At 41.0% G+C, this 25,163-nt stretch overlaps 1 protein-coding gene across 1 annotated transcript in view; it reads right to left on the bottom strand.

Moving 5' to 3' along the window:
* Positions 1-25,163, bottom strand: part of c22h14orf180 (chromosome 22 C14orf180 homolog) — a 201,358-nt gene that overhangs the window by 45,385 nt on the left and 130,810 nt on the right. Inside the window, exon 5 of the mRNA XM_034675757.1 lies at positions 7,029-7,150. The gene's annotated coding sequence lies outside the window, so the exon portion shown is untranslated. The remainder of the gene's footprint in view (positions 1-7,028; positions 7,151-25,163) is intronic.

Raw genomic sequence — 25,163 nt, 5'->3', positions numbered from 1 at the left:
GTCTAAGCTATCAGAACAAACATGTTGTGTACTTATCCTTCAGCTAATCTGCAGGGATCAAAGCTTGTTACAGAGATTACCTGCTAATCAGCACAAAAAGCATAAGTGAACCCACTGGTCAATGATATAACTCTGTGTGTGTGTGTGCATGTGTGTGTGTGTTCAATCCCCCATGTGATCAATAAGGTTGTAAGCGTGCATTTAAATCATGCTGCCCTCTGTTCCTGGGTAAACATGCGTGTGAATGACAAAGACAGCTCTGGTAGAGTCAGAGTTTTCTCAGTCAGGGTCCCTGATTTTAAACAATAATGACTTTTTAATGTGGAACTGTGATTACATTGTCACTGTGAAATATGGCTCTTCTTGACTGCATTGGAAATGAGGGCCTAAACGTGAATTACAACGGCAGCATAGATTACAGCAGCGCACCAGGTGAGGCAATCTTCATAAATTCAAATCTAATCTTAACAGAGCCAGCAGTGTCAGCCTGTGGAGAAGGACTTTACTGAGGGGAGCAGGGCCAGAGGAGACGGTGGGCATGTCTCAGGCTACTTAGATCAGTGCTGAGGTCAAAGTCAAGGATCAAACAGCCAAACCATAACTGTTTGGCATTTTGGGAAAGATGCTAATACACTTCCTCGCTCAGAATAAATTGATAAGAAAGATATCTCTTACCTTATTATATGTAAGCTGTGTGCTAAGACTACACTAAAAGTCCCAGCATATCATCCAAGCGTATTATGTTGATGTTGGAGCTAATACATGATGAGCAGCAGTTGATCATACCAAAATTATGCAAAGAATAAAAAAGAGGAAACATTGGAGGAGATATAATGTAGAGCTGATGTTCTGGGAATACAATGCTACCCAGCAGACCAATCACAGGGCTTGAAGTCTGCACCATTCCCATGCATACTTCTATTTTTGAGGGGATGCACGTCAGGCTACAGGCTACAACCTACGACATAGGCTAAGTGGTAGATTCAATGCAGAAGCATAAACCAGGTTTTAGCCTAGCTTAGCACTGAGACTTAAAACAGGTACCCCAAATGTAAGTTAGGACCATAAACAATATTACAATCAGAAATATACATTTTTTATCCATATTTGTATGAGATTAGTGTCCTGAGTTTAGCTAACACAATGCTAGCTTAGTGTTTGTCTGAATCAAAAGGACTTCTCATTCATCACTCCTGATTGTTACCCAGGTTTATGTGTCAGGTACTTTATGTTTCTTTGTTGACTACCTAAATAGCCCTTTAAATAAAACATATGTTAAGCATAAACACAATTTAAAGCATTCAGACGGACTTTATTTGTAAAAACAGAACATCAAACTGCTGCGAGTTTGTCAAGCTCTCGTCGTCCCTGCCTTGTTTCTATGTTGTCAAAACGTATGATACAGGACACATCATTGAATGTCTTTAGAGACATGTTGGCTGGAAATATTATATCTCAATCTAAAGGTTGGCAGTTCGATCCCAGCTCCTGCAGTGCCATGCGGAAGTGTCCTTGGCTACAGTGACTTCAATATCATCCAAAACAACCAAAACAAATGTGTGTAAAATGTTGATGTTTCTTATGTTTTATACAGCTAAAACAGCCTGGGGTCAATTTGACCCCAAGGAACACTGATAAGTAATTTTTCTTACAGGAAATTGGAACATCTCAACATTTTAATTTTACGTTTTCCAAGTTATCCCCATTAAATTAGGAAATGTCATGAAATATGAAGCCAAAAAACTGATCTTAGTCATTACTTTAGAGACGTTAAACATTGAATGGGGTCCAATTGACCCCAAGGATAATAGGAGGGTTATTTAACTTCAAGAGATTAAAAAGTGTTTTTCCAAAATATAAGGTATACCAACTATTTTAACTTGCCCAAACCTCATCTTGTCTTTGATAGAGTCCAAATTTCATCTTATTGAAGCTAAAAGATAAAATTAACTTTGTGATGCTAACAGTGCTACAAATCACTTACTTTAATTTCAACAACTCTTTTTCTACCGACCTTATATGCACTCTGATTAGTACCTTGGTTCTTTTGTTATTGGGATGAAAACAAGAGACAACCAAAAGGGAGAGTAGTTAAGGAGAAACAGGACGGAGTTATTCAATTCTTAATTGATGTCAATATAGAATATTCCGCATTAAATGTATGAAAGACCTCCATAAAGTATGAAGTAGTTGTCTAAAATATTCAACAACAGTGTCTTTTCTTCTCTGTCGAGGAGATGTGTCAGTCATATTATATTGCCCCATGGTTGTGACACAATGATGTCAGTGAGGTGACAAATCACAGGAATGCAGTCTGGAGCAGAGTGGGGTATCTGTCAGCGCCTTGTCAGGAGCTGCATCCCCGGTTTATCTTTCAAGTGACCACGGTGTGATGGCTGGGACTGCTCTCCTCACAGAGACATTTCTTATTCAGGTAATCACGCTGTCACTGACATTTTAGAGCCTGTGGGGGACTACAGAGATGATAGCACAGCTCCTGTTAGCAGCTAGCATTTTTGACATGGTGACAGAATTCTTATCATGGTGTCGACTTGACAGCATCGATACCTCACACCTACTGGAACAAATCATATGTGAGGAACCTTCTGCACTAAAGTGGAAATGTACAAGGCTTCCTGTAATTCCCAATCCCCTCTTCATATTTTACACCTACGAGGAGGAATAATTTGTGACCGAGAGGCCAGGTACTCTACATTTGTCCTGAGGATTTTGAGGATTTTTAGGCAGACTGAAGTAAAGTTTTTACCAGCTACAGCTAAACTGTAGTTCAGGGTAATGGTTTGACTTTTTAAAAATACGCTTATTTCATTTCTGAAGCTCAGTACTGCTTTGATACACATACTTAAAATTATATGGCCCCAGTAAGGAACCAGTTAGCCTAGCTTTATCCAAAACCAAGAACATTTGACCAAAAATGTTATGTGTAGTTTAATAACTGCAGAAACTTGAAGTGACTGCTCTTCTAAGTAAAATGTTGATTAGACAGCTGAAGAGTGTAGTCCAGGATAATCAGCAAGTAAGCACATATCCCAAAATACAGAGCTATTCAATTAATGATGCAAAAGCAAAGACACATGCATATAATGTTGCACAAGAACAATGGATGTGAAGTAGATGTAAACATAATTTTAAAAAGTGAATTATTTGAAAATTCCACATCACAGCACTCCTTCTGTTGCCTCTTTTACATGCACTCAACTCCTGACAATCTCCAAACCGTATCCAAATGAGCTGCATGTGTGAACGCAAATGGATCAATTTTCACCCGCCTTATTCCAGACTTCCCCCAACCAGCCCCTCGGTAAAACATCTGAGTAAAATCAGGGTGGGATAATGTTTAAAAGTAACAGGTACCAGTCAGGGCTATTAAGCACAGAGTGGGAGGAGTGATGATGACATACATGTTGAGTGGATTTTTATTGATCCACCATCTTTACTTTTCAGCTCAGTTGTCTGTACTGTTTTCAATTGTTGTGTTTGTATAACAGAAGCATTGTTATTATGATAATAGCTTTATTTATCTAGCACTTTTCAAAAAAAATTACAGAGCACTTTACAAACAATTTTAAAAAGCAGAAGGCAGTAGTAAAAAGCATGTCATTATCCAGCAGAAGTAATAAATCAAGGAAAAAAAGCAATAAACCATAAAATCAATAAAAAAGCAAGTCCAAAATTGTGAGTTTTTAAAAGCGACTTAATAGACGACAGCGTGTTAGCATCCCTGATATCCTCCGGTAGGTCATTCCACAGCCTGGGTGCACAAACAGAAAACGCTCGATCACCCTTGGTTTTTCTGTTTGAGCGTGGAATAGTTAGTAAAGACCTACCGGAGGATCTGAGGTTACATGATGGCTCGTAGGGAGTCAAGAGGTCAGCAATGTAGTGCATGACGTAGTGACCATTAAGAAAAGATGTCTCTGCCTTCTGCTCCTGCACGAAATCCCCCGCTGCCTCACCACCTAAGCCAGAGAGGGTTCTCAAATTGAGAGTCCTTCTGACACAGATAATCTATTGTGTGGAAGACAAGTTCCTAAAATATCAAGGCATGAAAGCTGTGAAATTACAGAGAAATGCCAGATATACACGTGTGAGAAGGGCTTACGAGAGTGTGGTTCTTCTTGCCTCTTGGCCCAGCCGGATTGCACCCATTGGTGTTCAAGGACACCTTTCCCTGAGGAGTTTGAAGAAAAGCTATCTAACACACATTTACCACCTTAAAAGCTGTGTTTTCAGGATGAAAAAGAGAGAGAACGAGACATGACAGGAGAGACGAACTCTGGGAATTAAGACTTAATTGTCTCAAGTTTTTTCCCTTTGAAATGAGAAAAAAAAAGTGAACAAAAAAAAGTTCTTGAAATAGTTTCCACTTGGCTGGTGCTGCTAATCGAAAATGAAATCCAAACGTGCAAGGCTCTCCTCTAAGAAGGTATATTTCTGATAAATTACCCTTTGCTCCACTGATACATCATGCATTAACCTTTGCAAGTGGACAAGTCATTAACTGGCGTATTATCCGTGATGCATCGGCGGTCAAAGGTGATTTGCCGGCCTTTGCATCACAATATAACTTCAGCACTTTGAGGGTCTGATTCACGCATACAAAATGAAAATAGTTTAGGGATTTTGGGCGCTTTCAGTAACCTCTGAGCTAATAGAGGTGTAAATTTCTGCATCCCCTCACTCCATGACAGCGACACGGTAAAAAGGTCAAAGCCCATGGGCGTGCCACTGAGCTGGCAGAGGAGTTAGATGCCTGCTGAAAACCTGCAACACTGGCTTTCATGGCTCGGTGCTCTCTTCCCATGATCTCCCCAAGCAAACACAGAGATTTGCATTCCACCCTGCTGATGTGCCAAAGACGGGAAATCACAGAACAAAAGAGATTAATCCAGGGTGAGACAGAGAGCAAGTCTGTGTACAGTGTACACATAGAGAGATATCGGGTAAAATACATGAAAATAGTTCTTCTAATGAGAAAATCTGCAGACTTTTCCACTAGTATTACACCTGAAGTGTTCCCTGTCTCCATGTTAAGGTATATTGGAGGAAAGTATTCTGAGAATAGAGAATTGGGAATAAAGAGCGGTTGAGTGAAAATGCATCTCGACTGAATCCCCGAAGCCCTCGCGTGCAGCCATTACCCTTCTTGTATATGATTCTCTGATGCCTCATATGCTCTGCTAAAGTGCTCCTCTCATTAAAAAACAATGTGATATCTCCAATTTCTAATTAAATAGGGCATTATCTCAAAGACAAGCAGGAGTGGAATGAGGCCCTCAAACGAGTTATGAAAAAGACGAGCTGCTCATCGCCTAATCATGCTTCTGTTGATCTCAACGGTGTCTTTGCACTCAGCTGATACTCGGGGATAAAGCAGGGTTATTACACAGCTAATCAATCCAAGAGAATGGTTATGTTTCTCCAAATCTATTGGTAATTTGAGAAGTGCTACTTTGCAGAGGAGAAAACCCTGGTGGTTTGAGGCATTTGATGGGAAATGAGTATGGTCTAAATAGACCTTTGTTGTCTTCCTGCACTTCAAACGGCTTTCATCTTTGCGTGGCATCATTATATTACCGGTTTCTGCTGCGGGGTAAAATAGCCTGTCACCTTAACTTGGGTTAAGATGAGCAGAATAGTGAGATAAAAAAAAAAAAATTGCAGCAAAACAATTAGAGCCAAACAAAAACAGTGAAATTCACTACGAAACAGTGCAACACACAGCTGGACAATATGAATCAAATGTTCCAGCTAGACAAACACTGGAAAACTGCTTCATTTTCTCTTCCGTATCATGTGCTCTTCCTATTTATTATTGATTCAATCTGTGAAAAAGTGTGTATGTGTGTCAGTTTGTACACACAGGCACCTCGATGATGTCATTTGTTCCAGCAGCACTACTTGCAGCATCCAGGGAGTGAACTCTCTCTCAGTTCCCCTCTTTTTCCAGGACAGCGCTCTAATAGAGCGTAGAAGGAGCATCCTGTTGCTGCTGTGCCTCAACCCAGCTGACAGCTAGAGCGGCTCAGTGGCCTAAATATTCCTGCAAAGACTAAGTGTTTCACTGTCAGCTCACATCACACGCATCAAACATGATGGCTGCTTCCTGCGTGTGTATGTGTGTGTGTGCGACTGCACATAAGAAGATGGCCAGTTTGGTTGGCTGGGGCTCTTTTCAGAAGCACAGGTATAACACATAGACTGTATAAATAATGTACATCACCTATTGGTTTCTCTAATCCGGCGTGCAATGCCGCTCCAATTGGCCACTGCCTTGTTGGTTGTCTGGAGTCAAAAGTGAACACTTATAGAGAGAGGAGAGCTGGACAAGACAGGGGTTTGCCAATGCCACGTTATCAAAGCTAACCAGTCTACACTTGTGGCTAATTTATGAGCTGGTAAATGCAATGGTTTCCCCTCTGCCCTGCTGCAAGCTCTCCACAAAGAAGCCAACAGCAGTCCTGATTCCTATGCACTTGCAGACAAATAAATGTATGTATAATTATCACTGAACGAGCCAGCAAGCTGGGATTAAATATTGGTACCTTGTTGCTAACATTTGCTCTTATAAAGCTTGTGCACAGACTTCTTTGACAGCAAATGTGTGCCATAAACCAAACCCAAAGCTGTATCATGTGTCAAAGTTTTGCATTATTAAAAACTCCTTAAAAGGCACAAACGCCACATACACACACCGCTAAGAAGTTATAATAAGAGGCTACGGCCCTCGAGTCGTGGCACCGGTCATAGGATTCCCAGGGGTGCTACAGCTAGGAGTTTCAGTCTTGCATTTATAAATTTGGTTGGAAATTACAATAAAAGTTATTCCTGAAGGAAATGAATCCCTCTTTTTCAGAAAAAAATAACCAACATATTTCCTGTAAGTGAAATGCCTTTGCCTCTTGTGGATTAAATCATTTATTGATGTAAAAAGAGTCATTGTAACCTGTAGTAACACTAAATAGCATGCATCAGTGATTTGATACTCAATAAAAAGAGATTCCTACCTTTCCTGTTGCAGTTCTGCAGGGCCAAACTGGCATGGTGCTCCCTGGCCCATGTACCATTCACGAGGAGATGACAAGGACACAGCCTGGATGACTTCTTCCAGCTCGGAGGCTGCCTGGACCTGATAAAGACACATAATTATACAGCTTCATTTATCTCTCAGGGTCAATCCCATCTCTACCTGACGATAGCTCCAACTCTCGTGCACCAAACCCGAGTTTAATTTCAGATAACATTGTCTCCGTCGCTTCATTCAGCAGCTTGCTTACTGTAGATGTAAATTGCAATGAACCTGAGAGATGAAGGAGGGATTTCATATTGTCAGACCTGCTAACCTCCTGAAGGAAGATCACTACAGCTCAGCAATTATGTCTCCACCCCTGCAGCAATTATATCGACTGGGTCCTTTTTAACTGGTGTAAAGACCTTGGCTTAGTTTGCAGGATTATTACCCCCGAGTTTTATAAATAACTACACTTATTCCGTCTTTTCTGGCATCTCTCCGCTGCACTGACATGTGACAACCTAAGTAGAACCAAATATGTGGTTGCAGCGCTCCTTGAAGTCTTTCAGAATTTGAGGTCTAAATTAAAACTATGGATTGGTACAGTTGAACACTTATTTTTCACCATTATGACAAAAATGATTACTTAATACGGTTATTTAAAAAATATGTATTGGTCCCAGAAACACAGTATGAGTAAACAATAGGTGTTTTTATAGCTTTCCATCCGGCATGTGTAAATAACTATGATATAGAGTATATACAGCTGACATCAGTATAATGAAAGTATCTGAAGCACACCAAACAAGAAGTCTTTTACACAGCTTACATTTTAACTTGTTATAGATGAAACACATTATTCCAAACTTTCATTGACTGTAATTTTTTGAGTATTTCCAGTGAGAAGGCATAATTCAGGGATATGAACAACTAAATAAAACGCACCAATAACTTCAACCATTCATGTTTTCGTTCATGTCAATACATCACCTGTCTATATAGAGTGGTTACCTAGGCAGATCACAGAAGACTGCACTGTTGCCTCAGTGGATTTCTGCACTATTAGAGTTCCCCTCTGATTTTGCTAAGTCTCTGGTTTGATCTCAAGCTGCCTTTTTGGGATTTTACATTGTGCTCGTTATATCTTAACCAATAAGTTTTCGATCAGGCATGACATCTTTTTTTTTAAAAGTTGTATATGGAGCATTTTTGCCTTTTTTGAAGGGCAGCTGAAGAGAGACAGGAAATGTGGGGAGTAGAGAGCGGGGCGGGAACAATGGCTTGTGGCCGGAAGTTGAACCAATGAAAGGCCAGCCAGCGCCAGATGTGACTTAGATTTTGTCATTATTTCTTTGTTTGCTTTGGCTTCTTAGAGTCACAATAACACGATTATTTTTCATAGATAAATGTAGGTATCGGAATATGCTCTGAGTGATTCCCGAAACCTTCAAAAATACAACCTCACCACAACACTCTTCTTAGAGCCCTAATGAAACCAAATCATATCGCCAACACTGGATTATCGATCCAGTCTAAATTGGTATTCACTGAGTCTGGGGATGAGAGGAGTCGGGGTGACAGAATCTTTACACAGTACAAAGAGGTGTCACAATCACATCATATATATTTCCAGTCATCTTGTATGGAGCATGAACCATCACATTTCTTCTCTGTCCTATAGAATTCATAAGGTTGTTTCACAGTTCGTTCATGGAGCGGGAGGTTTTATGGATCTCTGTTGGAAAGTTGAAGAAAAAACTTGAATATAACCTGGACAATATGGAACCTCAATGGTTCTCTAAAGTCATGGATTGAGATGGAGATATACAATAAAAGCTAAAGACAAATCAGTTAGGCAACACTGGCTGACTTATTCAATAGGGATGCACTGGATCTGCTTTACACTAGTATTAAAAACTAAGTATAGAAGATGTTTGGTTAAGAGGTGACAAATTTGACTATTACAAACGGATACTTTTATCAGAAGATACAATACGAATGCTTTACATTGGCATATTTTCCTAGAGCAGTCTCCTGAAAGTTTCAGTACCAAAATCTGCACTGCAGGTTTCTTTGAGCTGTAATTTATATTCATGGACTTCTGAAAGGCCTGTTACACCGTAGGAGGTAGACATTCACATATTGTGAATTCACAGGGTTCAAAATCCCTTTTCATATTCTTATTTGACAAAGAAACTATTCTAAAAATATATATAAAGTAGGAAAAGCTGTCAAGAGAAGTCAATTTGAAGTATAACTTAAAAGTTCAACATCATTTTGACAGTTATAAAAGCCAGGGGCTACCTTCACAATATATTTAAAAGCTGGAAGTAGTTTCAAGGCGGCTCAGTCAGGACAACCTTTTAAAAATATGTTATGTGCCAAAGTTTAAGTTTTGGGACAAAGAGTGATTCACAAAGAATTTAGTATGAAAAAGAGTAAGAAGTCTAAGAGAAGTGAGTGGCAGACTAAAAGACTCACAAGTCAGTATTCCTGCTAAGTCAATTGAATATTGTAGCTTATGAGTATGATTTGGTCAGTGTTAGGTGTAACTAACACTGTAAATCTAATAGTTTAATCTTGATTTTATTAGATTGTGTACTAAGTTGCTGAGGGGTGAGCCATCTTGCATCCCTTCTATCTCTGCTGAGAGACGAGCGTGCAAAACAGCGACTGGAAAGTGACAGGTAAACCGCAACCGTAGCAAATAAGCAGCAGTCAATGAAACACAAAAACATCCTAGAACTTGAAAAGGATTCAGAGCATTTTAACTCTGCAACGTCACAGAGGCAGCAGTTTGAGCACGTCGACCCAGACATCCCTCTGCCTAGCAAAAGTTTCCAGCTCCTCTTCTGGATCCTGAGGCGTTTCCAGGTCATGTGGGAAATATAATCCCTCCAGCGAGCTCTGGGTGTACCCTGAGGCCTCCTCTCTGGCGGATGCTCCAGGAACACTTCAAAAGGAGGCGTCCAGGAGGCACCTCAACTGACTCCAAAGGAGCAGTCCAAGCTCCCGCCAGATTTCCCGGCTCCTGAACCTCTCTCTAAGGCTGAGCCCGGCCACCCTTTGGAAAAAACTCATTTCGGCTGCTTGTATCCGGGATCTCATTCTTTCGGTCACTACCCATAGCCCGTGACCATAGGTGAGGGTTGGAATGTAGACTGACTCAGCTCCCCCTTTCCCAGAATGGTCAGGAAAAGCATGTGCAATTTTTGCCGACGCAGCACCAATCGCCCTCATTCTCCCAATCCAATTCTATCTAAATAGTCATTGCTTGAAACCCTGATCAACAATTTGAGCAGATCTGTAGAAGAAAAACTTTGCTTTGAACTTTTAGTCCCATTTAAGAGAACTTTTAATTAAGACTCTTTGTGAATACAGGCACTGATGTTCTGAAAAAATCGACTGTTCAAGAGTTTGCTGATGTAGCATCTTTAAACAACTGTGAGGTAAACTCAGCAAAAGTTTCTGTCTCCATATGAAACAAACAGGAACCTCCTCCACATAAACAGGAAGCTCATCCTACACCATCAATTATTCAACAAGGACGGCATCCTGACGCCGGCTAAAAACACCACAATGTGCTCCAGGTGAGCGGTGGTGGGCGTGTGAATGTGCCAGAGTAAGTCTTCATGAATATTTTCAGCATGCTGTGATTCAGCACGAAGATCACATCACCATTTGGATGTTTTTACATCAGCCTTACACCTACGTGCTTTTCACAAGATCAGTTCTTCTTTGTTATGGAAATGTTACTTTGTTTACAAGTAAATATGTTTCATGCCAATGCATTTTGACAGCAACAAAGGATTCAAGAGCACAGAGGCGGTTGAAACGTCTACCTTCCAAAAAACAACCAGAATCCCAAATCTCCACACTCATGGGCTCACACACTTTGAGGCTCTTTCCTGCAATATATGTGAGTGTTTAGGGCTGTCCAACTGTCAGAGCATCAAGTGCGCGAGGGCATTGATGCAGACTTTACAACACTAAGTTACACTTTTTCTTTGAGTCCAAATTTCTGCAAATTTCAATTTGGCACATTCATTGTGCAGGACCCCCGGCTCTGACATAAAGGACATGATTGAAAACAAAGCAAGCATTGGCATAATGGGAAAACGCAAACAGGTTAATGTAGGGATAATGTATAGTCAGGTGCTGACCCTGAGCCAGACCCTGAAGAGGTGGCACGTGGCAGCGTACTTTCAGAATGAGCAAGTAGGGTCTGTAAGGATCAGTCTTGATACTCTAAAGTTGTTGCATTTTACTTGTTTAAATTAATGTGGTGTATGTCAAGGATAATGTATAGTGAATAGGTGGTTATGCAAAATAAAATCATGACAAGGTGAGCAAAGTGGAGGGTCTTGTCTCACTCTATCGTGATTTTAATTTGTGTAACCACCCATTCACCACATTATCCTGCTACCAAATGTAGCTTTAGCAAAAGTTCAGTCAGGAAGACTATAAAAGCAATCATAGCAGTTGTTTAACTCTCCTCTCCCTCGTTCAATAGCTAACCCGCTTCCAGTTGCATGCTCCGGAGCTGTCATTGGTTAATCAGCGGTGCCTGTCATCCAATAGCTCAGTGGCACGCCCTTATCGTCAGCCTATCCACTTTCTGCTGTCTTTTTAAATGTGTCTCTCTCTCCAGCTAGTTCCTTCTTGCATTGATGGTGCGCACCCCTCCACCTCCCCATCTCCACCTGGTCTCTGCAAGTCTTCAATTCCTAGAATTCATCAACCACCACCACCAGTGTCTGGACTCTAGAGGAATTTCTTCTGCTGCCAAATCCTACACTCACAAAAGAGAGTCCCTACGCCAAAGATTTCTGTCAAATTTTATTGATCATTAAGTTGTAATAAATAACCTTTAATCTTCAAACTGTGTCTCTCCTGATTGAACTACAGACAGGAAGAAATTGACACAACATATTGATTTAAAGTTGTTTTTTAAAGTAAAAAATATTAAACTGAGACAGGCTCTTGCTCCACTTTTCCTTATCAGAGGTGGATGGGTCCTAGCAGCTCCTCAGGCTGCTCACACATCAGTGCCTGCTAATAAGCTGAGGTCCCCTGAAAAATCAAGGTTATAGAGGACCAATGTATAGTGGTGAACAATATCTTGTCTGAAGGTCTAACTGTGTGATTTCTCTAATTTTAACAGAAAGCAAAGAACAATAAAATACACTAAAGTCTACTACTGCATACTAAATCTCAGATATACTGATGTATGAGCAGAAGCAGTGTTGGATACTGTAACAGTAGGTCATGCATGCATGAAAATGGATTGACAGTGTGAGTTGTTGATGACAGTGCTGCTGTGGTACATACACATAAAATGTAGACTGCAGCTCTTGCGTGCAGGTCTTGGACGGTCAGGTGTGAAATTAAACAGGATACAGACATGGTAGAGGATTGTGCAATGCAAAGAGTGGATAGACCTTGGTGCATGTATAATTGATGGTAACATTTCAAGTGTGCGGTGCCTCAAATTCAAGTGAATAAATCAGTGAATTACAAACTGATGTATGCGATCCAATGGCCAAAAAAATAGAAGCAAAGTATGTTCTCTAATTAAAATCAATCTTAACAACTCTTCGATGCCAGAAAGAGGAAAATGGGATTCACAGGATTACAGCCACTGGTAGCCAGCACCACAACTTGGGAGGTAAAGGAGAAGAAAACACAGACAAGAAAATAGTGTAATGGAAAACAGAAGAAACGAGTCAGCTGTCAGTGGAAAAACACATTCCCCACAAGCAACAATCACAATCCGTGCATGATACTGCTGTGAACTCATCATCTGTGTGAGCGCGTGTCCTCACTGTATGGGGTTGAGGTTGTGTGGGGCGAATGCAGAATGTACTGAATTATTGAGTTGAATTTTCACGGGCTGAAGGTCAGTGAGCAAGGGGGAAAAACATGCCTGATTAAAAATAGATGTTGTCTTATTGTCTGTCATGCCAAGTGCTGAAATATCAGAAATTGCAGAGATGATTATTATTCCCAGAGTCAACAATATCAGAATCATCCCTCATGAAAGTATCACCACGGTCAACATTGAGCAACAGGAATGTAACAGGAAGCAGAAATCAGATTCTGAATAAGAGGAGTTCACCAGAGTCATAAATTGGAGCGGACCGGCTGATATTACTCACTAAAAATCTATGATTATTAAGTAATAATTACGATTACGACCTCCATTAGGGCATCATAATTGATCTTTAAGGAGCTTCTGAGATTTATGCATCCCACCGTGCAGGGAAACTTAGCTCCAATAACAAAGATTTCTCAACCAGCAGAAATCCATTGTGGCCTAATTGGATTATCAGCGCAGAATTACTAAATGATCTCTCAGCCTTGGCAGCAGTCCTCTTAATGAGCTCTGTCCTCATAAACATTGGCCTTCTCTTACAGCCTAATTGATATTTCATTAGAACCTTTCTATTTATGATTTTAATGGCTTGTCCTATCACAGTACAAGGCAGCGCTGCTAGCAGGACCATCCGGAGGTTCCTATTGGATATATGTAGTCGGCTTCAATGTGGTAAGGATGGGATCTAATAAAGCAGAGCCGGATTTATGCTTTTACCCTTTGGATACTGGTTTACAAGAGCAAGGAGTCATTAAAGAGATCCTGGTGTGCTTGTCCTTCACACACAGCCATACATGTACATGTTAGGGATGTGTTCAGAGTTGCACTTTTCATTTCAGCCATCAGCAAGAACACACATCATTTACACACACTCCATGTGTCATCTGCTTCTATCAATTGATTCTGTGCTCAAAATGTTTCTGTCCTCTCTTAAGTTTGAGTATGATGCACTGATACATGAAAATAATATTGTGAATAGATATTTAATGGTAAACAATATTTGTATTTATCACCAAACTTGGATTGTATCTTTGGGAACGCATGTTTCAGATAACAAATAAAACTACAAACTAATTCCGAACTTTTCTTTCGCATTCAGTTAATTCATGTACTCTTGTGTTATTGTGTGCACTAATGAAGAAGCTGCAGGTCAGCAGATCAAGTAGCTTATAGGCATGGATGCAAATAGACAGATAGGAGGCCTGTGAAAGATAAATAGTCTGGCTCAATAGCGGAGACCGCAACATACAAAAGCAGAAGGGACGCCACACAAAGATGCCAATCAAAACCCCATGCTTTATTTGAAATAGAAACCCGTCCCAAATTAAAGAACTAATGAAATCCAAAGAAATAAGGGAAACAATAAGGGACTGGAGACCCCTGCCAAAAAGAACTGAAGATGGAAAGGTGCTGGGCTAGCTGCAGAATCCACCGTCGCTCCCAGCATCTGACCCTAAACTAAACTGAGAATAACAAAATCTAAACCATAGGGGAAAAGAAAACCGGTAACTAAACTACCAGAAATCTCCGGACCAAACTTACACAACAAACAAACATAAACTCCCACAAACTAACCATGTTTGGGACAACCCGCTTTCACATTACATGTCACATTCACACCACATTCATACACTGATGGCAGAGGCTGTTTTCCACCAGCAACCAATATTCACTGCTCCCATTCAAACCAGGGTCAGTTTGGGGTTCAGTATCTTGCCCAATGACACTTCGGCATGTTGGAAGTGGGATCTGAGACCAAACTTTAACCTTCCAAATGAAAGGCGACCCATTCTACCACTGAGCCATAGCCACCCCTCAAGTGTCAAGTGTCCACTTTGTGTAAAACAAGGGTGTTCTGTTGTACCTTTTCCAAATAAAACTGCAGAAACCATCGTCATTCTCCATTACAATGGTTCTTCATTGTATAGAGTAACACTTCTGTAAAACCGCATACTGGCACAGAGTTCTAGTGTTTCCCCTCGTTTGGAGTTGCCCTGTCATCTCCTAATTTGATGTAATGTATCTCCACCCTCATTAGAGGCTTCAACCGAACAAGTGATGGCCCTCCTTGCCAGACTTGACACCATCTCCAGCTGCAGACCCCCGTCACTTCCTCCTTACAGCTTGATGAATGCTAATGGTGGATGGAGGGCTTGTACTCTGGAGTGGAGTCAGTTATGGTGGAGGGGCGGCTGGTGTGCAATGAAGGGTAACTGTTAAACCAGTTAATAGATTTATCCTTCGTAGGAGAACATCCTCTCTGCACCTGTCCTGAGCCCCTGGACCACTTGACAATTTGTCACCCTGCTCGTTCCATTCTCCTGGAGTCTCATTTGCTTCGTGGACGACAAGATGGAGGATAATGGCTGGAGGGTGTGGGCGTCTTCTTGACACTTCAGGCGTCATTATGTGTTTATTCATGATAGAAAATACAGCACAGTGAGTCCGAAAATGTGTAATGTGTGCGTCGTGACTATTTTTTATAAGACCTTGACCCATGTTGCCGATATGGGGATGTAGTCCATCATCCGATAACAAGAAGCATCATTACAAACAGAAGCTACTCTTCTAATGACTTGTATATACGGAGGCCTTGTTTCGTTTGAACATGGAGACTCATGAGGGTTGTTTCTAAGAGGGAGTGTCCATGTGATGCTACAGTAGAGAAGGGAGTAGAGAGCAAGGCATGGCATAGTGGATTTGCTCTGATCAAAGCACCAGGACTTTGATGAATGCTGTTCATTAGGCACAGCCGAGCGGCTTTACGGGAGAGGACTTAGGGACATGAGGAGACGTCTCAGAGAAGAAAACAGAGATGGAGAGAGAGAAGGAGGGAAAGGGAGAAATAAGATATGTAACTAAAGGGAAGGATGAGTAATACTATGCAACAATATGGAAATATATCATCTTTACAGTCATTTCTAAGGCTTCTTTGCATTCACTTCTACAAGCGGCCACTAGGTGGAGACAGCTGTCTTGTGAGTAAAAGCTCCCTCAGCTGGGTGCTCCATTCACAGCACGAGTCCACACATTACACCGACCTGCAGCATTTGTGGTATTAATCTAAAATAAACAGGGTAGTGTGTCAGTGTGGGGAATTATGTGTTAATCTGAGGGAGTGAGTAATGAGCAGCCATTAAAAACACAGACACTCTGTGGACAAAACCAACTGTGAGTGCACCTGACTGATTGTTTCATGCACAGAGGCTGACGTGCACAAAACGGGGAATGACTTATTAACTCATCCGGTACTTATTAATACCAGCAACTGGATTATGAGGTTAAACTCTGCCTCCTCTGTGTAGTTAATCCTGGCTGCAGATGCTGGTCTGCAGAGCAAACATGAATCCTCATTGTGCAGGAAACTACAGGTGTAATGGTTTGAGGTTCAGAGGCGGATATTCTCTGAATGCCAAACAACAACCTGTCTCTTCTGTTTGCTGCAATTGTGTACAAATTGATTTGGTATGCTGTATGCCTACATCTGGCCTGAAAAAATACACAGAAAGAACCAGATGTCACAAGAAGTTTTCCAAGACACCTGAGATTCAATTCTGGAGATATGAATGCCATTTTTCAAACACGGAGCTCGGGAATTAAATGGACAGGCAGCAGAAAATGAGAAACCTTGTGCTTTAAACTGTTATTTTGAAATCCCCTGCTCATAGAGGGGTCCTGCTATATATTCAATTCAATTCCTTTGCAATTTGATTTCACCAGGGGTTATCGTCTCAGCATCTCTGCTGCTTTCTAAAGGGACCTATAGTTGTAGAAATGGAAAGCAGTATGTGAATCAAGAGGATCAAAAGCAATTAAAACATGTGAAAAACAACGTCTGTTCAGTCTTAAGTAGGGAGTCCTGATTTGTGCAAGTGTAGGTGTGAAATATTTAATGTCACGTTACAGTGACGTGCACTGTTTAATGTCATTATGGGACATTTTCATTACGTTCCCCTGCCCCCGTTGATTCAGAGTGTTACGCAAACAGAATGACAGGCAATTAGCTTCCCATGACTTCATCTAAATTACATATCAATTAGTGATAATGAGGAATTAGACTCATTCATATGTGATGATAGAATTAAAGTGAGACAACCTACAGAAAGTGTTGAAAGTATTAAGTTGCAAGAGCATAAAGAGATGGTGAAAATAGCGTGGGCATAGAGGTAGGCTTTGTCTGGTAATGGCGGACAAATAATCAGTATGTGTGATTTTGGAGAAGTTATTACAGTAAAGTGCACATTGCTTTGGAGTATTTTCATACAAGAGATAGATTAACTGTCAATTAAAATCAACCGCCTGGCTATCCCTCTAAGAAGCCGTATCTTTAGCCCCACAAAGGCCCTCCGCTTTGGCTTTCAAGATGAATCCGTTCAAAGACAAAAAAGGGAGGGCCCTGGCCACCTTGCAAGGATAACTCTACACCTCTTCATTATTCCTTCTACGCACAATTAATGGAGGCTCTTTTTCTCCTCTTTTCTTAAAGGGCATCTCACGAGTGATAAACTCCGGATGCAAAACGGTTTTGAAACTCGGCGAAGTGGTTTGAGGGATGAAGGAGCATGGGGAGGGTGGATCGTAAACTGAGCAGAGAACTAAATTTGGATGTGAGATAAAGCCAGCCGGAGTGAGAAATAGAGACATCAAAGGACGGAGGAAGAAAGAGGAAGAGGCAAGCTCTCTGAAGGTAGTTTGTGTCTCTTGAGATGTACTCTGATACCACTTTCAACCACAAGTCCTGCTTTTGATGTCGGATGGTGAGCCAGTGCTCAAACTGTGTTTGACCCACTTATACACAACTGGAGTAGGTTAATTCCTGGTCAGTGCCGGTAACATCAGAGCTGGAGCTGGAGCTGTGGTCCCAAACACATCACTGGGACACCACAAAAACATACCGAAGTCTTTATTTGGTTACAAAGGGCTGACTTGTTTGGTTCTATAGAAGTAAAAAAAAATGCATTTCAGCCTTTCACTTTAATGGAACAATGCTATAAACACTTTGTGAAACATTCTACAGTCTTATGCCAATCATATTTAAGGGATCAATTTCAACTCATCCAGTAACGAGAGAGGTCTCAGACATGTTTTGCTTTGAGGATGCAGGAAAAACAAAGCAGCAGCCTCAAGGGTTGAGAAATGAAACCGGCGCAGAAGTGAAAAAAAGTGAACAACCTTCCCGCCCTCATATTTGCATGCATCTTCATATGAATCAGCATCATTGCTTTGAAAGTCCATCACACTTCTGAAAACAAGATTTTAGCTTTAACTGTATTTTTCTTCTTGACTGCAAGTTCAGAACCCCCCCCCCAAAAAATGCAACTGCACAACAATCAGGAATAGTTGTAACAATTTATAGTATAGGATCATTTTCTTAACTGTGAAGGCAGCATAATATGCAAGAGAAACCCAAAATATATCTGAAAAAACACTGCTTCAATACCGAAAATTACTAAATCGTGTCAATTTGTACACTGAATATATATTAAGGCGTATTAGAGCTAGCTAGAGCAGCTACCTAAACTACAAACAGTTGAGGTAACTGTATATAAAGATTTCAAGCTATTTAACTATTCAACATACAGCACCTTGTCAAGATTAATCTAGATTAAGACCCCAGGTTCCAGAGCTCAAAACGAATGTCAAAGTTGGCAAATCACAAACAATTATCTATTTATCATTACAGAATTATTAAACATGTATAATGTTTTTATCTCTGTAGAAATACATATGTTTTATGCATGGACGCCAGGCACCGATTTCATGTTTTAGAACTGTCACAGCTCCCCCCCTTTCATCCAGATAGCTTCATGAGAGGCTATGATTCTTTGGCAGGTTCACTCCACTCTGGATGATTTTGGCAATGCACACAACATGATCACAGCAGTACATTTGCAGCACTGGGTGGTGAATGTTACTCACTTTGGGTAATAACCAAAATATGATGCGAATAGTCAATACAGAGGCAGGATAGTTGAAAAGTGACGACACAAACTGCTATACAAAATAATAAGAAGTTATCATGCACACAAAAATGCTGCTCGACAAGGTCATTGTCAGAAAAGATGGGTGCATGCACCTTCTGTTGAGATGTACCATAAAATGTACAGTTTTGGGCAAGTAGCTTGAAATGTGGCAAGCTAAGCTTCTAGTTTCTTTACACTGAACTGAGCTTCTTGACACCAAAGCTGCCCCAAGATCATTTTAGCATGCTAAGCTACAGTAACAGGTCAAAGCTAGCTACATCAAATGGATTTCCAGACAGCAACACAGCACCTTGACGTCGTTAATGTAGCTTTTGTGGGCGCTACTGTACTACTTGATCAATAAAACAGCAACGCTACCACCTCGCTACATTAGAAAAGTATTTAACGTACTATTTAATGATTGTTTTAAACACATTACTTCCCAACACTAGATATTGAACAGTTTTCTGTGACATGTTGACTTCTTAGCTTGGTAAATTGGGGTAAATGTTGATTTTACATGTGAAAATCTGCATTCTGGTTGAATTAAGAGCCAGGGAGATGCATGTTTGACAAAGACGGAGAAGAAAGAAAATAAAAAACAGTGATGTCTGTAATGATACTGATTGAAGCGCAGCTCAACATAAAGCCTTGGTGGGTGCAGTGGAATCACTCCAGGAGAAGAGGCACAGAGGCTATTGAAATCAGATTCTCCACTATAAAGGTCAGCTTTCTTTTTAACTGTGACTGTGACAGATATTTCAAGCACACACAGACAGAAGATTACATCAGGGATTGGGACAAAGAAAATGAAACTGTCAGTCAGGATTATAAATCTTGGCATCTCATTAAGAAAGTATCTTGAGAGACCTGGATTAGAGCAAAAAAGACAAGTGTGACTGACAATAAAAAGCAGTGCCAGCCTTCACTGACTGATACCAGATCAGCAGATATTCCATTGCAGCTCTATAGCCAAATCTCTGTTGTATAGCTCTGTGCTGCGCTGCCTGCATTGTGTCTGCACTCATTCATTGGAGCATAATCCCATATTGAGGAGTAATCCACGGCTTGAGCAGTCAAAGAGAGCTCTCCTTTACTCAGCCAAGCCTTACTGAGGTGGCTGAGGGGATTTCACAGTCATGTCTGCTCTGTCTGCTCTGTCTGCAGGGTCAGTGAGAGGTGAAAATAGAATCACAAGGTCTTTAAACTGGTTTAAATTTGCTCATATGAAAAGTGCAATGTCAGATTTTCAGGGGCGTACTTGGAGAAAAGATGCAGTAAGATGTTGCTGGAATTACGATTAGTTTGCATTTGTTGTGAGCTCAGCAGAAAACATTGCAAGGCCACACTGAGTGCATGTACTCCTGATGCATACAAACTCCCTCACTTCTACGAGGCATATGTTGGACTGATTGACTCGTTCTCCATGCATCATTCATAATTCTGACTGTCTGCAAGAGATATATTCTTTGGGGGGCAAATTCCCCACATCAGCACTCTGTGGTAATTTCCTGCAACGCTTGAGACGTGCCACAGCTGAATGGCAAGCTAAATTGCAGCGGGGAGCATTACCTCTGAAAAAAAAGGTGCCTTGCTAGCTCTGAGACAGGGCTATTAGCACTGGAGTGAGCCCAATGATGTGACGACCCCCCGGGAGCAGGCGAAAGGAGAGGCTGTAATGATGACAGTCACCACATCGCCACGTCTATTTGTGCTTCTGCTCAGCTGAGCTGGGAAATGTAAGACACCAACTGAATATGATTTGCATATTTGTACTTTACTTTTTACAAATATCAAATGATTCAATGTCAAGTGAATCCAGTACCAAGCCAGTAGCAGAAGCTAATATTACTGAGGTGCCATCACACCTATTACAACCCACAAACCTGTAAAAACTGTCTTACATGTGATTTAACGAGAAAATAACACTTTACCATGGTTTTCACTTGTAATTACAAGTAGGGGAGACTGGGGAGAATTGCAACACATTACATTTTTCTCACTTCCTTGAAACTTATATGGACCAGACCAACCGTTTCAAAATGTTACTGTGACATCTGTCTTAGCCAGATGACTGAGTTGAACATAAAGGTCACATTACTGACAGAAATGGAGGAAGTAAGATGTTACAGCTGACACAAAATAGAGTGACAGATGCTAAAGTGAACCTTGAAATTGCAGCTATCAGAAATGCATAACATTCCCTAAAGTTTTGTCTTTAAGTCTGAGTGCATATCATTCAATATCAGCATACTGTTTTGGTCTCCACATTGTTTTGCACAAAGACCAAACAACTGACAGTCAAGGTTAGCGACTAGCTACTGAACTTCCTTCACCCTTCAAAGAAAAAGAGGCATTAAGTGGACAAAAAAATGACTCCACAACACTCCAGTCCGCTAACACGATAGCCATAAAACAAGGTGAAAATATGTCAATGTATCTTGCTCCTATTGCCTCAAAGTGGCAAACAAAGGTTACTGCATGTTTAAACTTTATTTCATCATCATCTACAATTTTGCAGGTTTTTTTTTGGTGAAAACTTTTCTCTGTTAAGTTTTTATAATCTACCTTACACATAAAAAATAACCCAGAATCCACTTCTTAAAAAGTTGACTAGATTTTGAAAACAACCTGTGGCACAGTCCGTCCGTCCCCTCCTGTGACTTGCTGCTGTGCACCAGAAGCCATCTCACCTTTTTGGCAGTGTCTGGTTCACCTGCAACTCGCTCCCACTCCCTTATCACAATTACCCAGACTCCAGCCATAACAAACAACCTGTAATCCTCTTAGAGCTGCTGAAAACACTGGCTCCACAGACTCCCATCACCATTAACAGAGTGAAACAAGGACTCTCACAGTGTTAATACTCTACTTCTTCACTTGTTACCTTATTATCATGTTATTTGTTTTTCCTTGGCTTATGGAGGCTGGATCAGTAGGTATCAGAACCTGTGGACAGCGAGAAATATTTTAAGCTGCTTTGCCGTGACATTAGAGGAGGATGATACATTTTTCGGGACCTGTTTGCTCTGAAATTTGGAATTAATTTCATGGTGTGAAACAATATCTTCACAAATGTCCCTCACAGACTCATGGGACGGAGGCTCAGACACAACAAGTTTGTGTGTTGGCATCCATTGGCTGTGTGTGTATATGTGTGTGTGTGTGTGTGTGTGTGTGTGTGTGTGTGTGTGTGTGTGTGTGTGTGTGTGTGTGTGTGTGTGTGTGTGTGTGTGTGTGTGTGTTTGTGTGTGTGTGTTTTGCTAATGACCTTCAGTGTCTCCTGCATGCCTGCCACTGTCACCAAGCTGGCACACTCTTTGATTAGGAGTAATTAATGCTCTCACATCTGTCAGGAGCTCCCCCATCCCGTCTTAAATCTTCCCTCATGCTCTCCACACACCACTTCTTTTAATTTCTCTATCTTCCTCCAATTCTAAAGCCATACAGACAACCATTGATTATCTGACATGTGCTTCTGGGGTGTTGAAGATATTCTACATACCTCCCTCGGTTGAAGTTACTAGAGGTTAGTGTGTCAGAGTTGATACCAGTGAGTCTCTGTCATTGTCACCTTAGCTGCTGCCCAGCTTTTGATCTGCTCTCCATGCTAACCCGTGCTGCTACGCCGTGCAGGAGATGAAACGGCTGTTTTTCTGGCAACCTGAGCAAAGCAAACTCCCCCGGCAGTCATCCTTAACCAGTTTGGCTTCTCTCAGGAATTGCACATCACATGCTCGCGGGAAAGAAGAAATGGAGGAAAGTAAACAGTCGGCTAAAAACGTCTCCTTCCAATTATCAGCAACAGATGTAAGTCACAGGAGGAAAAAAAATTGACATAGCAGTGAGCAATTTTATCAAGAAAGACATCACACTCTAAAATGGAGTTAAAGTGATATGCTCCAATTCTGAAGAGGAATACATTTAGCTATTTGTTTACTCCACACATCAACCCAGATAACACTACTTTAATAATGGTAGATTTTTCATGCACATGTATATTGTATTAATAAAAAATCTCTTTTCTGCTCACGGTTACCATAAATGTTATTAACTCCTCTGAAGTATCAGTAAACAACACACAGATCCGCTGATAATTGTGCTGAATTCAGAGCTTAAAGACATTAATGGCCTACAAAAATGAATGTTTATGGTTAAAGAGGGACCGTACTTTACCATGGAGGTATTTATTCACAATGTTTATTTTGTTCTGTACTGCTAGGCATGTGTCCTTTCCGCTTGTTTCTTGAAATAATATATAGCTTGAAAATCTGTAGATGGGTAGAGCAAAAGTAGGCAGAACGCAATCCATCTTGATGACTATATATGGACAATCATTAATCACTATAAAAGATATGTGCATGCATGTGCAGCTAACAGTCCATAAAGCAAAAATGTTTCCTGGATTGAGAAGTCTGCTTCACGCTGTGTCAAAAAAACTAATCAACAAAAACATTTCCTGACTTCCTAGAATACATCAAATATGTCTGATTTGACTTCCATACAAAAAAAAACAGGAATAGTTTCTTTCTTGACCTCCTGAGAACAGACATTAAAAAGCTAACATGTAGGTCTGATCGTGATGTGATTTGGGCAAACTTTTGCTAAAATAAGACAGAGTGATGGAGCCTTTGGGAAACTTTCTATTTACAGTGAAACTGAGACCTACCAGAAACACATGAATGGGGGCTCCTCAGAAGGATGTTAAATACTCACAAATGATGTTACAATGTTACAATGTTACAATGTCATTTAGCAGATGCTTTTATCCAAAGCGACGTACATACAAGAACAAGAACCACACAAGCAAAGATCTAGACAAGAGGAAACAAGATCAGTAAGAGTAACAAAGTGCTTCAAGTCAATTTGGGTGCAGGTACTGCCAAGCAGTGTAAAGGCAATGCACAAAAATAAGTAAGGATTTTTTTTTTTTTTTTTTCCTGAAATAAGGAACATCTACAATGAAGCAACCAACCAATTTAAGACCTTCCATTATCATCATCAACAATTAACATCACCACAATAATGACCAAAGTACCAAGTGCTGGGTCCCTCAAGAGCTGAACACCGATTCCCAGAGTAGAGCAGGACAGTGCGAGTCAATCGTAGCTGGAAGACATGATCTGCCACTGGGGACAGTGGAGAACAGTCTAGCTAAGTGCATAGCGCTTCCTAAAGAGCTGGGTCTTTGGCTGTCTTTTGAAAGTAGAGAGGGACTCTGCAGATCGAATGGAGTTGGCCAATTCATTCCACCGTTTAGGGGCAACAGAAGAGAAGAGTCGAGCTAGTGATTTTGAGGCCTTGTGTGCTGGAAGCACTAGGCGCTTTTCAGAGGCTGAGCGTAGCGGGCGAGAAGGGCAGTAGACCTGGATGAGGGGTTCCAGGTAAACTGGAGCAGTTTTGGTTACTGCATTGTAAGTCATGATTAGAGTTTTGTATCTGATGCGAGCTGCAACTGGAAGCCAGTGTAGTGAGATGAGCAGGGGAGTGACATGAGCTGTCTTAGGCTGGTTGAAGACCAGACGTGCTGCTGCGTTCTGGATCATTTGCAGAGGTTTGACTGTGCATGCAGGGAGGCCTGCCAGTAGAGAGTTGCAGTAGTCAATACGTGACATTACAAGAGCTTGAACCAGGAGCTGTGTTGCGTGTTCTGTCAGGTAGGGTCTAATCCTCTTGATGTCATGGATATATCCGAAGAAACAAGTTTAGGTTGCTTTTTTTGAGTTATATGGTTTTGGGGTTTAGACCTTTAGTTAGAGAAGGTAGGTAAGTGGATAGAGCAGGAAACAAGGAGAAAGGGTGGGGGAAAGGGACCACACTTTGGACTCAAACCTGGGACGCCAGCTATATGTGCTTGCATCTCAACCACTTGGGTAAATCTGTGCAGTTCCTGACAGTTGCTTATTGAGATGCTAATTGGACTATAAACAATGCAGCTCATGGAAAAGAAAGTTGTTTATCAGTAAGTGCTGGCTACACTGGAATGCCAAAATCACTGTTACTCACAGAGGTGTGAGACGGTGGCAACTGGGTCCTGGAATTGTCTGACCCCAGAAATGTAATACACACTGTACCACCTGGCAAAACAGAAAGAGTGTTGATATGCTTCTTTGGCGATGGTTCTAAAAGAAAGTTGGCAACAGAGTCTTGGTACATGTCTCCAAGCAACATCTTAAAACTATCTTCAAATTTTGTTTCTCTTTTTTAATGGGTTGGGTGGCCTTTCATTTTGAACATCTCCTCCTTGAATGGAAACTGATGTGAAATCTTTGGAGCTAAGGAAATAGGTCAG

This window comes from Notolabrus celidotus, chromosome 22 (genome assembly GCF_009762535.1).
Source record: "Notolabrus celidotus isolate fNotCel1 chromosome 22, fNotCel1.pri, whole genome shotgun sequence".
Lineage (NCBI taxonomy): Eukaryota > Metazoa > Chordata > Actinopteri > Labriformes > Labridae > Notolabrus > Notolabrus celidotus.
Note: the sequence above shows the minus strand (reverse complement) of the source record. Positions and strands in the feature narration are given on the sequence as shown.